Source organism: Mus musculus, chromosome 6, assembly GCF_000001635.26.
Source record: "Mus musculus strain C57BL/6J chromosome 6, GRCm38.p6 C57BL/6J".
Taxonomy (NCBI): domain Eukaryota; kingdom Metazoa; phylum Chordata; class Mammalia; order Rodentia; family Muridae; genus Mus; species Mus musculus.
The window spans coordinates 54,421,131-54,434,913 of NC_000072.6; the positions used below are offsets into that span (position 1 = coordinate 54,421,131).

The 13,783-nt window shown below is 47.1% G+C and overlaps 1 protein-coding gene and 1 long non-coding RNA gene across 6 annotated transcripts in view; one reads left to right on the forward strand and one right to left on the reverse strand.

The window, feature by feature from the left end:
* The window catches only part of 9130019P16Rik (RIKEN cDNA 9130019P16 gene), a 160,541-nt gene extending 151,450 nt beyond the window's left edge, over window positions 1-9,091 (reverse strand). Inside the window, exon 1 of the long non-coding RNA NR_033635.1 lies at window positions 8,191-9,091. This is a non-coding gene — a long non-coding RNA (RIKEN cDNA 9130019P16 gene). The remainder of the gene's footprint in view (window positions 1-8,190) is intronic.
* Window positions 8,088-13,783, forward strand: part of Wipf3 (WAS/WASL interacting protein family, member 3) — a 74,551-nt gene continuing 68,855 nt past the window's right edge. For 2 of the 5 annotated variants that reach the window (NM_001167860.2, NM_001167861.2), the window contains exon 1: window positions 8,556-8,730. The gene's annotated coding sequence lies outside the window, so the exon portion shown is untranslated. Of the gene's footprint in view, window positions 8,766-13,783 lie in introns of all 5 variants that reach the window. The other 3 variants (XM_006506294.4, XM_030255480.1, XM_006506293.4) reach the window with 3 other exon arrangements.

The window sequence follows — 13,783 nt, forward strand, 5'->3', positions numbered from 1 at the left end:
TTGCAAGCAGATCTGAGGAACTACAGGAGGATAAAAATAATTTAGCCACAGAGCCAAAGCATAATAAATATAGGAGACAACGACCTAAGATGCCAAGTCACCATGATAAAAAGGGGGTGAAAATTTAATTAACCGAGAAACCAAATTGATGCATATTTTTGAAAAATATGTGAAAAAAATATGAATACAGACAAAAGACTAAAACTCCAAGAGTTGAAAGTAGTCACAAGAGCAGAAGAGGAGCTCTGTGCAGTGTCTCTTGTTCTGCTTTTAGCAATAACTCTCGTGAAAAGAACCATGTGATTGCTTCTCTCTTAGCTCACCTACTCTGCTCTAATGCCACCCCACCGTCCTCTGGGACTGGGAGAAGGAGATAGTAAATGAAAAACACCAGCAGGTGCACCCGAGTTAAGCTGACCTATCAACGCCCCCGTGATGGACCCTATAGATTCTAGGAAACTCAACCTTAGCGCTTATTTTATCTCTTTTATTATCTTTGAAAAGTAGATTTCTCTCTGTCTCTCTCTGTCTCTCTCTGTCTCTCTCTCTCTCTGTCTCTGTCTCTCTCTCTCTCTGTGTGTGTGTGTGTGAGAGAGAGAGAGAGAGAGAGAGAGAGAGAGCACATACCTGCACAGCCCACACGGATGACCTTTCTGTCCAGTTTCACTGATTCAGCTTGCAGGCTTCAGAATCTAAGATCCACTGGAATGGCTTATTAAACACAAACTGCTGAATTCCTTCCTGGTCCTTAGAAACCCAGTTTAACTGGGGGTGAGAGTGGGGAAAGCCCAGTTGCACTAATAAGATAAGTGTAGAGGGAAAGGATCTGTCAGTCTGAATGAGGGGAGGAGACAGCTGAGGCAACATCTTGCCTAAGACAGTTAGTTTTCTGAAATTCACCATTCAAGGTTGTCACTGGGAACCAAGCTTCTTCACAGAAGTCTGTTTCTTGGCTGACAAAAGACAAGAGCTCCTGGGTCTGTCCTTCCGCACATGTCCAGGAACCATGGGCTTTCCTTTTGTGCCAGCCGTCTCCTGAAGAGCGGTAGATTGAAGAATCCTCGAAAGGTTTCCTCTCCTTTCAAGCAATTGAGGAGACACTGGGTCTCATAAGTGTGCAAAATTGAACAACCTAAGAGCCATTCTCCCCTGCTTTACAAGCTAGGCTGGGGTCCTGTGCTGGCCTCAGTCAGGAGAAAGAACAGAGGGGGTTCCTTCTGCTATTATAATTGAGCCCCACAACCTTTCTGGTTTTGACAGTTTGCATCTTGACATCTAGAGGTGTTTTCTCATTGAAAGGGTCAAAGCTGGGGCCCCAGCAGCCCTAACAAGTTAGGCCCAACCACCCATCCTTAATAAGCCAATTAAACAGATGCATAATAGTGAAAAGCAGAGAAAGGCCATTTAGTCAATGTGAGCACATTGGGGAAAGGAAAAAAAAGGGTCCAGGGACCCTGCCCCCCATGTCCATCTTCTGGACTCATGACACAAGATTTTGGCTGTCCTTCAAGGTGATCTGATAGCTTTTCAGAACTGTGTGACATCTCTCCAGGAGACGAGTTCTTCCTCTGGCTGGCACAGGCTTCAGCCTTTCCCTTCTCCTAGCATCAGTCCCCTTGGGAGATTCCAATTCCTTGGGTACCATTGATTTAATAGTCTGATAGGCAAAGGGAGGGGCACAGGCATCCCTTTCAGAGCATCCTCATTCCTGCCAGGAGGGCTACCATGCTACACCATTTATTTCACAAACACAGACTTTTAATTTATTAGTGAGTGCTAGCCCCCAGTCTTACCCAAAATTATCACTGGATTTTACAATAAAGTGTCCTCAACAGCAAAGTCACTTCCAGGAGTGAACTGCAAAAAGCTTTAGGTTCTTGAGTCCCATATTCCTACTGAAAGATCCTGACATGTAAAAGGTCACAGAAGCCCTGAAATTGGCAAGATAGATGTCAGTGTTAGCAGAACTAGCTTCACTGATTTAGAAAAATAGAGGTGCACAATGCTCTGGCCACTCCTTGAACCTGTGTGTCTGTCAATGTTTTGACCGTTCCTTGGACCCATGTGTGTGCCCACTGATGAAGCCCATTGCCAGGTGTTTGTGATATTGGTTGCTGAGAAAGAGTCAGAAAATCTCCCCAGCAACCACAGCCCGGTCAATCCTGAGTTGCTACACCTGCACCAGTCTCTTTCCTTGTACCCCTCCCATACCCATTTCTTGAGAATAGACATTGTTTAGATCTGGAAATCCTCTACTCCCCCCCCCCCCTTCTTCTTTCTCCCCTGAGGGCCTATAAAAACTGGGATCTCTTTCCCCTCGAGGTCGACTCCTCTACCCCTGTGTGGGATGAGTTGTCCCCAGAGCTCTGGCTTTCCCCGAATAAAGCCTCATGTGGTTTACATCAAGCTTGGTCTATCTTGAGTTCTTGGGTGTCCGCTATTGTCCTGAGGCCTGAGCGAGGGGCTCCTCTCGGAGTCTTTCACTACCACTGACCAGTGACAAGGAAATCTGCTCATAATGTAGTGTGAGATGTCAAGTGGGAGCATTTGTGTACGTGTATGTTAAATAAATAGAGGTGTACATGTGTATACACATATGTGATATAGATAAAGGTGTACATGTGTGTACATTACATGTATGTTATTCAAATGTAGGTATGTGTACACTTATATAGGTGGAGGTATGCATGTATATACATGCATGTGATATAGATAGAACTGTTCATGTGTGTACACATGTTATATAGAAGGAGGTGTGCATGTGTGTACACTTATATAGATGGAAGTGTGTGCATATACTTGTGTTATATAGATGGAAGTGTGTGTATGTACATGTATGTTATACAGATGGAGATGTGCATGTATGTATATGCATGTTATACAGATGGAGATGTGCATGTATGTATATGTATGTTATATAGATGGAGGAGTCCATGTGGGTGCACATATGCTATATAGATGGAGATGTGCATGTGTATACATGTATGTTATATAGATGGAGGTATGGTTCAGAAAAAAAAACACCAAAACACAATTCATGGTTATCTGTGCTACAGTATAACTATGGATGATTTGTAATTTTCTTCATTGTAATTTTCTTTATTTTCCAGTTTTTTTTTTCCTGGAGGAGCCAAGGCACATACACTGTTTCATCACTGAAAACAAAGCATACCTTAAGTACAGTTTCTTCTATTTAAGGCAAAAGGGGCTATGATGTCTGCCTTCCTGGGGAGAACGAAGAGGAATTGTGATGGAGTCACCAGAGAAGGTGTAATGGAGCCTCTGACACTTGGTCATGTACAAGTGAGTTCATTTCACTCATGATCCTGGTGTTTGTCTACACAACATGGTGCTGACAAACAGCAAGGACGGTTAGCTGTGTCGTGACACGGTGGATGTTCTGAAACAGATACATACCAGAGAGATCACATGTGGAGAGCAGGGTGTCTCTTGCTCTTTAATAACAGACAGCTTTGTGCAAGTAAATTCATTCTAAACCCTCTGAGAAGCTAACTCCGATCCCTTCACCTGGGTGGTCATGCTCCAATCTCTTTCCACCAAGCCCCACCTTTTAAAAAGCCCGATGCCTTTTAAACCTCATTACACTGAGAACCATGCATCCATTCCAGGAAACAGTAGGGACAAAGAACATCCAAGAACAGCAGAAGTCTTTGGTGCTCATGTTCGGAAGATGCTCAGAACCTGGTGATGAGGAACCACAGCTTGACGGGAAAGTAAGACCTACCCGATCAGTTCTAGCCCTCACCATCATTATCATCATGGAGGACTTTGCCCACCCAGTTCCTCTCCTCTTCACGAGAGTGGGCACTTCTCTGATGTCCCAAAGGAACACCCAGCTCTTCTTTCCCATCCTCATCGACATCATCCTGCAGATCTCTGCTGTGTGGAGACGAATTGGAGGTCACATCCTGGACACCCCCAGTCGCGTGCAGGGCCTCTTCAGAATCACATGATACTTCATTCTTCAGTCAACCTTTTCAGCCATTCTGTCTGCCTTCTTAACTAAGGGCCGCCTCCTGCCTACTCTACTTGAGCAGCCAAGGGAGAATACCTTCACCTGGTGAAGTGCGATCTGAGTTATTTCCATTTCTGTCAGGCGTTCCCATGACACAGTGACTTCTTGCTTCACTCTGGAACACTGGCGGGGTTCGGTGTTTCCGTCAGCACCTCTCTTCCTACAACCTTCCTCTGTCTCTGGTCAACATGTACCAGCACTGTGACAGGAAAACACACAGCTCAGCTCATATTTGCATTTGGCACCTGTGAGGAGTGTAAAGGGGGGAGGGGCACAGGCCCTCTTTTGAAGAGCAGACTAACTTAGATCTGGGTGCGGCACCTAATGGACCAACATTTCTGTGAGAGGAGCCGTCACCCTGCACTGACTCTGATAAATGGCACTTTAATGCAACATCATGTGCTGCCATTGTTACCTGCATAGCAGGGCTTCTGAGGACAGTCGATTCTCAGAGATCCCGAAAACAGCTTGCCTGTCTGGGGAGTATGAGTACAGAGAGTCCTAAGACTGCTTCATCATAACATTCGGTTTCTGTGCTGATGCTGTTTGCAAGGTTTCTCCAGTATAAAGAAAATTGTTACACAGTAGAGATTGGACTCAAGGCTGCTGAAGGGAGAGTCCATGCCTTATCAACCCACTGTCCTTTCATAGCATCCCTGCGTATTTGGAACTATGTCGCACTAAGAGAGAAGGGGGCGGCATCGACATTAGCTGGCTTGACACCTCCGAGACGATACAGAATTTTCTCTGGATGTGTTAGTAAAGGCACGAAGCTTTTTTGTTAACTTACTAATTCAAGAATTGAATTAGTTGGCTCATTCTGTGGTTTTTGACATGCGAGGTACTAGTGGCCCTAAAACAAGGACAGCATTTCTGCCTTCAAGGATATAGATCAGAAAATAGGACAGAGGGGGTGGGGTTTTATACACTAAAGGCCTGATCTACCATGAGGGGCCAGAGGGCTTTCACAAAGGAAGGAATATCTTAGGAGGTAGATGTTCTTGAGAAAAACAAGGAGCAGGAAGATGTGGACAAGAATTGGTCTGGGTGGAGGTGGTCAAAGAGCATATGATAAACCTGAGGGCTTAGCTGAGCTACTGTGTAGTTTTGGGAGTAAGAGGTAGAAGATGAGATGGGGCTGGTCCTGGAAGTTACATTATTATATAGTACTAATTTTTTTTGGACTTCATCACCAAATCAGAAGAGAATGACTAAGGCTTGCAAGAAGACATGTTAGAAGGTGCAAGTTGCACTTGAGAAAGCTTGAAGTGATTTCAGGGAAAGGAGTAATGACCTGGAGCCCTAGAGCCCTGGAACCCTGGGGCCCTGGAGCCCTGAAGTCCTGTAAGCCTAGGTTGAAGATGACAGGAGACCAGACATGAACTCCAGCAACAGCAGCAGAAGTTGGCAAGGAGCAGAAAGTGTGTGGGAGGCCGAATGTGACAGATCAGATGGCAGGGGTAAAGTCAGTGAGATGATAGGGCAGACCCAGTTTGGGACTTAGGAAAATCACTGAATGTTAGTGCCATTAGTCGAAGCAAGGGGTTTAGATGGAAGATGGGATTGTTCGTTTGTTTGTTTTTGTTTTTGAGACAAGTTCTTTTGTTTTTTGCGTTTTTGTTTTGTTTTTGTTTGTTTGTTTTGTTTGTTTATTTGTTTGTTTGTTTTGAGACAGGGTTTCTCTGTATAGTCCTGGCTGTCCTGGAACTCACTCTGTAGACCAGACTGGCCTCGAACTCAGAAATCCACCTGCCTCTGCCTCCCAAGTGCTAGGCTTAAAGGCGTGCACCACCACCACCCGTCGAGACAAGGTTTTTTATGTAGCCTTGGCTATCCTGTTTTGTTTTGTTTTGGGTGTTTATTTGTTTGTTTGAAACAGTTTCTCTATACAGTCCTGGCTGTCTCGGAACTCACTCTGTAGACCAGGCTGGCTTCAAACTCACAGTGATCCACCCAAGTGCTGGGATTAAAGTTGTGTGTCATCACTGCCAGAATGATGGGTTTCTCTTAAAGGAGCTTCCATTGTAATAGAATGGCAGCTACCAAAATGAAGGCACCGGGTACCACTGAGCTGAGACATCGTGTGTGATGTATCCAGCTGCTGCCCCAGTGAACATGCCCTTCATTAGGCTCTGGGCCGGGCAGTGAGGCAGAAAGGAATGTTGTGGATTCATTTTCATATACAGCTCTTCTTCTCAGAAACCCCCTGACTTGGACAAGCCTGTTAACTTCTGAGCTTCCTTTTTAACACTAAGCTGAACTCTGAGCTTGCTCAGGTGATCATTACTTCCTCCCGCAGGTCCATCCCTTCTGTATCAGCTCTCCATCCAGGAAGCATCACCCTTCACCCAGAACCTCAGGGCCCCTCTCACCTTCCTGTCAGCTAAGCTGCTACTTCCTAGAGGACAGAGCTGCAAATCCATCTTTGTTCTCTGAGTACCAGAGCACTTTCATCATGTAAGAGCTGGTTTGTAAATATTTGGCATGGTGAAGCGAAGACATGCTGCAAACCACCTGGGCTTCCTTGGTACCTTTCTACTAAAGATCCCAAGAAGTTGCAGAACCATCATAAACATACACCTGGAAGTGAGCTACCGCAGGTGTTTGGTGAACGATGGGAGGAGATGGGAAGGTTTATTCTTCTCAAGTTACATTTTTCCACTAGAAATACACTTAACTGTAAGATTGGACCTCTAAAAACTGTTATTTCCCAAATAGGACTCTCCTATTTGGAACAAAATGGGTAGTAAATAAATAAATACTAGTGTAAGAAAGAGAGAAGGAAAGAAAGAAAGAAAGAAAGAAAGAAAGAAAGAAAGAAAGAAAGAAAGAGAGAGAGAGAAGCCCCCATATCAGTGGTTTATACAAACAGCATTTTTTTTTTCCATCTAATAAATAGACCAGAGTTGGATAGCTGCTGGCTTTGTCTCAGGTGCTTAGCAACACCACACTGTCTCCATCTTCTACTCTGTTGTAGATAGTGGTGGTAACACATTAGTTGTTTCTTGGTTAAAATCTAGGTGTAGCATCACTAGATACTGAAGCATAAAGAGAATAGGGAATGGAAGGGCAGAGGCAGACAGACAGACAGACAGACAGACAGACACACAGATACACACAACTCCCACTTCCAATTTATCAATCCAATGGAGGTCGCCAGGTAACAAGTGCCTTTACTAGCCAAGCTATCTCATCTATTCCTACTATATTAACTTTGATAAGGTTTATTATGGTTGTTGTTGTTGTTGTTTGAGGGGCTTTGCTTTGTTTTCTTTTGGTAGTACTGGGAATTGAACTCAGCTAGTGTGCTAAGAAAGTCTCGGTGATCAGGAAAGGCACTGGCACTATAGTCTTTAGTCTTTAACTGGTCATCACTCTGGATTCTGTCCATAGAGACGATGGGGAGAGCGGCTTAGGTATTTGGAACGTGGCTCCCAGAGACTGAATCCTGTTGCAATGTCCAGAGAAAAAGGATGCAAGAAGGACCACTTGTGCCATGAGACACTGGGTTCTTGAACACAACAACTTCATGATGTTTTCAGCCCCAAATAGCCCCACTCTGCAGACACCATCACTTTGAATCAAGCATTTAAAAAGCTGAATTAGTATATCCTCCAGAAACCGCCCAGCTTGTAAGATAAATGACTGGCCATGCAACTAGTTTGTGCTTTGGGGCTCCGTAGAAGACCTGGTGGGATTTCTACATGGCCATGGAAATAATTCTTCTCTGCAAATTGAGCTTTCCTTCCTTTTCGAACCAGAACACAAGTATGCCTAAGATGTGAGAGGCAGGAAATGCCAGCCTGAATTGCTGCACTTGGAGCAGCTGAGTGTACACAGGAGCCTCAGGCATAAATCTCCAGCATTCTCCAAGCTCTGGACAGCCGGACAGGGAAATGGGACAGACTCGCTTCACTCTAGATTTCAAACTGCCTTCTTCCCACTTCTGCCCCACCGGAAGCTACTTACCTCCCTGTGTTACCAGGATATTTTGTGCTCACCTATCTCTGAGAGCAAGCTTCTCTACCTCCCCCTCCCGCCCCCCAGCTCTCTCCACCCACACACCCACCCCTGCCTCTCAAGCCCAGGTCTGAATTGGGTGTCCCTCTGCTTTGTACACGTTGGATGTTCTCTTGGCTCCGTATTGTAAGTACCTGCTTGTGCTCATCGGGACAACCGGCTGTCCCATTCTCCTTTTGTCCCCTTGCATATACGCGCTGTCTGGGGCTTAGCGAGGGCTCAGAAATGTTTGTAATATATAGACGAGGTGGCGTGCAGGGGAACTCCAGCCCTTGGCCCCATTGTCCCCGTGGCTCACACTCGGGACTCTGTACCTGGGAGCTGCGCCGCCGCGCAGCCAGGACCGCCTCCTGGGTGCCAGAGCGACCCCGCCCTCTGGACCGCGTCCCCGTGCGCTGGGCGGCGAGGCTCCAGGGCGGCCGCCAGGAGCAGGTGGGGGCGGCGGCTCCGCCTCCGCGTCCCGGCAGCGCTTAAGCCCGGCTGGGAGCGAGCGAGGAGCGCAGAGTCCAGCTTAGCCGGGCGCGCAGAAGCAACGCCAGGCACTGTCTGCAGCCCAGCCGGGATCCTCGAGGCGACGGGGACGACGGAGACGACGGGGACGACGGAGACGACGGGGACAGCGGGGACGGAGGCGCCAGCTAAAGTCCAGTCGGCCGGGTTACGGCCAGCTGCAGGTAGCTGCTCTGCTCGCGTCCGGGCCCTGGGTTAAGTAAGTGGCCGATTGGGGTTGTCGCGGAGGGTATTGGGGACAGTCCCGAGGTAGAGTGGCCTCCCGCGTTGTCAAAGACGCTGGGTGAGTGAGAGTGCCCAGGACCCTCTCCAAACTGTAGTCCCCAGCCGCGACTACGTCTGGGAGCTGCTCCGTGCAGCCCTAGCGGCAACCACTCGCTCCCTGCCCGCCACGGGTCGGAAAGGGACCATGGCTACACCAGGTCACCTCAGGGCTCCCTGGTGACCTCCCAGGACAGCACTCTTCCGTTATCAGCTTCTGGCACGGAGGCCTCTTAGTCTGATGCCCCAAGGGGGCTCTGCTTCCCTTCCCCCACGTCACCCCCCACCCCTCCCCTGAGAACAAAAGGGCGGATCTTGCTTGTGTTGGGGATGTTAAGGAAGGGTCCCTGGCGATTAGGAGAGATCTGGGAACCTGCACAATCAGACAAGGACTGAGGATACTGGACCATTTCCCAGAAAGAAAGCCAATTCCTGAGGGAAAAAGTGACTTATCCAAGGTCACACAGTTCCTGGTGACAGAGTCGGGCCAGGAGCTGAGTCCTGACTCCCCGAGGCTTATCTGTAAGCCTGCCTAGGTCAGGAGCCAGAGAGTGTATGTGTCTGTCTATCCATTATCTCTAGCCATTTACATCTGGCCACAAATGGCCTTTAAAGTCCTTTGGAGGTGTGCGGGACTGGGTAATTGTGGCCATTCCCCCGGATACCTAGCCAGGAGCTCACGGGGAGCAAGCTTGGGAGAAGAACACGCTCTCCTGTAGGATGCCAGGCATCCATTCCCCTGTGGAAACAATGTCTTCTGTGTGCTTGGAGTGTCTGCCATGAGTGTGAGAACCTGAGTTGGGTAGATGTTCTGCCCAGAAACCCAGGAAGCCTGTCTAATGGCCTCAGGAAAAACCAGAAGTATCTCTGACACACACACAGTCTGGGGACTCTCTGAGGAAAGTTTCCAGTGGGACAGTGGTATTCCTCTTCTGTGCCTGGGGTCCTTGGATGTAAGTGAGAGCATTTGTTGGGCAGACTTGTGTGACTTTAAAAGCTTGTGTGCCTCACTGTCTTTGCCTTCGTCACCTCAGAGAGGGCCAGGAGAGGGTTTCTTGCTGCCAGTTAGTATTATAATCATCAGACACTCTAGCCTTGTTTTTAATGTTCACTCCTTTTACTTTCTATGTAAGTATTTTTCGGGCATGTATGTCTATGCACGACTCTGTGCCAGGAAACCCCTAGAGGTCAGAAGAGGGCACTGGATCCTCTGGACTAGAGTTAAGGATGTAATGTCCCTGAACCACTATGTGGGTGCTGGGAATGAGTCCTAGTGTTCTACAAGATCAGAGTTTCCACTGATAAACTACCTGTCCAGTCCCAGCCTTCTCCTAAAAGCTGTCCTCTCTAAACTGTAAAGTAGTGGTAGAGGTCAGAAGTGGACTGCCTTTGGGCTTCCTACTGGCCTGGGCAGACCTTCAAGGCACTTTAGGTCTAGACATGCTCCCCATACATAGAAACTCAGGAAGTTGTGTGCTTTAGACTTGTGCACATCACTTGGGGCTTTTTTTTTTTTTTTTTTTTTTTACTTCAATAACAACGTAAGTGGATATTTGATGCTGAAGGGCACTGGGCATGGCAGGGCACAGGCTGCTGAAGTCTGCCAGCTAATGTACTTTAGAGATGCATTTTAAAGCAAAACCAAATCAGGAAAACAGGGAGAAGGACAGGGGAGAGAAAACCAGTGGGGAAGTAGCAGGAAATGGCCAGGCACTGTAGATGCTTCCATATGCATTAACTCAAGCCCTGTGGTTCCTGTAACTATTGTGCCTTTCCACAGATGAGAAATGCAAAGAGACAGGGGTTAGCTGAGTGTGCCGAGGACAGGGACCTGGGTCTGTACACTTCAAACTGGAAGTGCACCGCCCACATCCAATTGTTGGTGCCCAAATCTGCGCAGAGATGTCAGGCTGCCTTGGTAGAGCTGCTGTATACCCCTTTTTAGTCCTTCCAGGAGCCTCGGTTTCAGGCACTTGGGAGTGTGACTTGGTGCTACACTGAGTCAGCAGGCAGCAGAAGGGGCGGAGGAGAGCGCGTGTGTCTAAGAACATTCAGTTTCAGGAATGGGAGACAGCCAGCTGGCCCAGCCTGGCAACGCTCTTTTTAGGCGATTATTGTTCAGCAACCGTAGAGTACAGGTTGAGATTTTGCAGTCATTCCAACACACACACAAAAGGGATAATAGAGCCAGAGAGAGAGAGAGAGAGAGAGAGAGAGAGAGAGAGAGAGAGAGCCGCCACATCAAATGCAATTAGCACTGAAGAACAGACAGGGTTTTCACCAGGTAGCCTCAACTTTCCCTGCCTTCTATGCTTGACAGATATAATAGATATCAGTGCTAAAGTTTAAACATCTATTAAAGGGCAGGCAAGATGGCTTAGTGGGTAAAGGAGCTTGTGCCAAGCCTAAAAACTGTAGTTCAACCCTCAGAATCCACGTGGTGAGAGAATTGACCCTGCAAATTGTTTTCTGACCTCCAGAAGTTCAGTGACACACACACACACGCACACACGCACACACACACACACACACGCGCACACACGCACACACGCACACACATACAAACAAAAAACAATCAAAATCAAAACCAAAAAAATGTAAAATCAACTTATAAAACGTAACTTAATAGAATAAATAAAATGTCTTGTATGCATGTGATAAATTTTCAGGACAAAGTCACATTATAAAGAGTGACATCCTGGGAAATTTGCCCTGTTATATGACCGAATGTCCTGCTGTGTCTGCTTTGAGTCCCAAACTTGGAGACATGGGAACATGTTTGTTTTACCACACGCTTCTGGCTTCACATTGAATGCTTGTCTTCTTAGACTATGAGGTTTAGGAGTCGAGGACACTGAGCAGGCCTACCAAGAAATCTGTGTGGGGGTCCCCTGAGCAATGAGCCTCTCACACAGTTATCTCCTGGCGAGTTCTGCCCTCTCACGGCGACACTCCCACCATCTGGCTGCTGAAATATTTAGAAAGGAATTGTAATATTTGACTAACTTGGCTCACAGCATCTGATAAAACAAACTCGAAGAGGGAACTAGTAAATCTGAGTTCAGCTGGGTGAGAAAAGGATTCTTTAGTTCCTTGGCCGCTGCCACAGAGCCGAGGGGCAATTCAGCTCCCAGGATGCTCCACAGACACACCACATGCTCCTCCCTGGCCGCAGCCAGCAATGCAGTGCAGTTGAAACCTCCCCTTGCTATTGGGCCTGGCTCTTTCCTTTCTGTGGGGGGCACTGCAGAGGGGCTTTCCCCATATCAGGTCTGCAGCCAGACATTGCATCATGAACAACAGCATTCACACACCAAGGGGCATACACTGAAACAGAACAGATGTGGGGGAAAAAAAAAAAAAAAAAAAAAAAAAAACCTCCGTGTGGGTGCCGAGTGAGCCAGACACTGTTGGGAAATGTTCCGGAGCGTCCCATCCTTTGTGGGTGATGGATTCCAGTGACAGGATGAATCTCAGATGGCGGTACCCAGAAGAGACAGCCAGACCTATCTTTGGACTGGAAGTTAGAGTCAGCTCCAGGGGTTAGCTGGGAAGAGGCACAGGTGGTTTCAGATCAGTATACGCAGCTGTCAGAGGAAGGCACCCAGCCTACTATGTACTGTTTCTAATAGCTAATGGCTAACTCCTGCCGAGGCTAAGCTAAGAGTCTGAGAGATGCAAAACCATCCCAAGAGCCCTCCCAGGCATAAAGATTTCTAGGTTTAACTTGTGAAGTCAGGATGCTTCCACTTCATGCAGATAGAAACTGAGTACTAGCTGTGTTGTGTATACTTCAGAACTCATTGGGTTACGTCTATCATTGATTCTCTGAATGATTGTTGGCAAATCCCCTAAGTTCCGTGCGATTCAATTTCTTTCTATAAAGATGGGAATAATAAAAAGGCCTTAAATAATGATAAGGGTAAATAGGACTGTGCTGTATTCATGGCGATCCTCAACAAATTAGGGATACTTTTGTTACAATGGAAACCTTGTGCTTTTTTACAAACTATGGGCTTAACATGGGCTCCGTTTCACAAAACAATTTGAGTTTGCCAGAAGTAGGTAGAAAGCAACTGACAATTCATAATGAACTGAGTTAAAAGGAACACACAGAGCAGAACTTGAGATTACCCCTAAACCTCACAGTCCATAGAGATCAGAGATAATGTATACAGCAGGAATGTTTTCTAAGGTGAATGCAGTGTTCAGAGGGGAACCAAAGGCTGGTCAGAGCTTCCTGGCAGCCAAAGCAAAAAAAAAAAAAAAAAAAAAAGGAAAACACAGATCATTACCCAATCTACAGCAACCATGAGATAAACACAGATCCGTTACCAGCTCTTCCTGGTCCTGAAACCTTGGATAACTTTCCCCTGGCAGGCCTTTAAAACCAGCACTGTTGCCATGGAGATCTAAGTCTTCTGCATGATTCTTGCCTACTACAGACAATGGGAGTTTTGTGGCAGAGGACAGTGCATGTTTCCTGGAACTTTATTGACTCTGGTTCTGGAGATGGCATGCCAGAGCGCAGCTAAGGAGAGCACCTGTGGGAAGGGCCAGGACACTTTGGCCCAGAGACTTTCCAGAGCACAATTCCTCCTTCCAGGGATCCTTAGGAGAGTCAAGTGGGCAGGTTTGGCTGAAGCTGTTTGCATGAACCACATCAATCAACCAGAAAAGACCGAAGGGTGGCTGGGAGCGGCCACCCCTTTAACAGATGGGCTGCGTTTGCAGATTTTCTTCATTCTAGCAGCCAATGCTTTGCTGTACCTGCAAATTACGTTCCATGTTCATGTGGGTGTATGTGCATGCATGTTTGTATGTTTGTGGGCCCATGTGTACGGATTTGCACAAATACAGATGCACATGCATGTGGAGACTCAAGGTTGGCGGGAATCATCCTTGTTGCCTTTCCATCTTATCAACAGAGGCAGAGTCTCTCCATCAAGCCCAGAA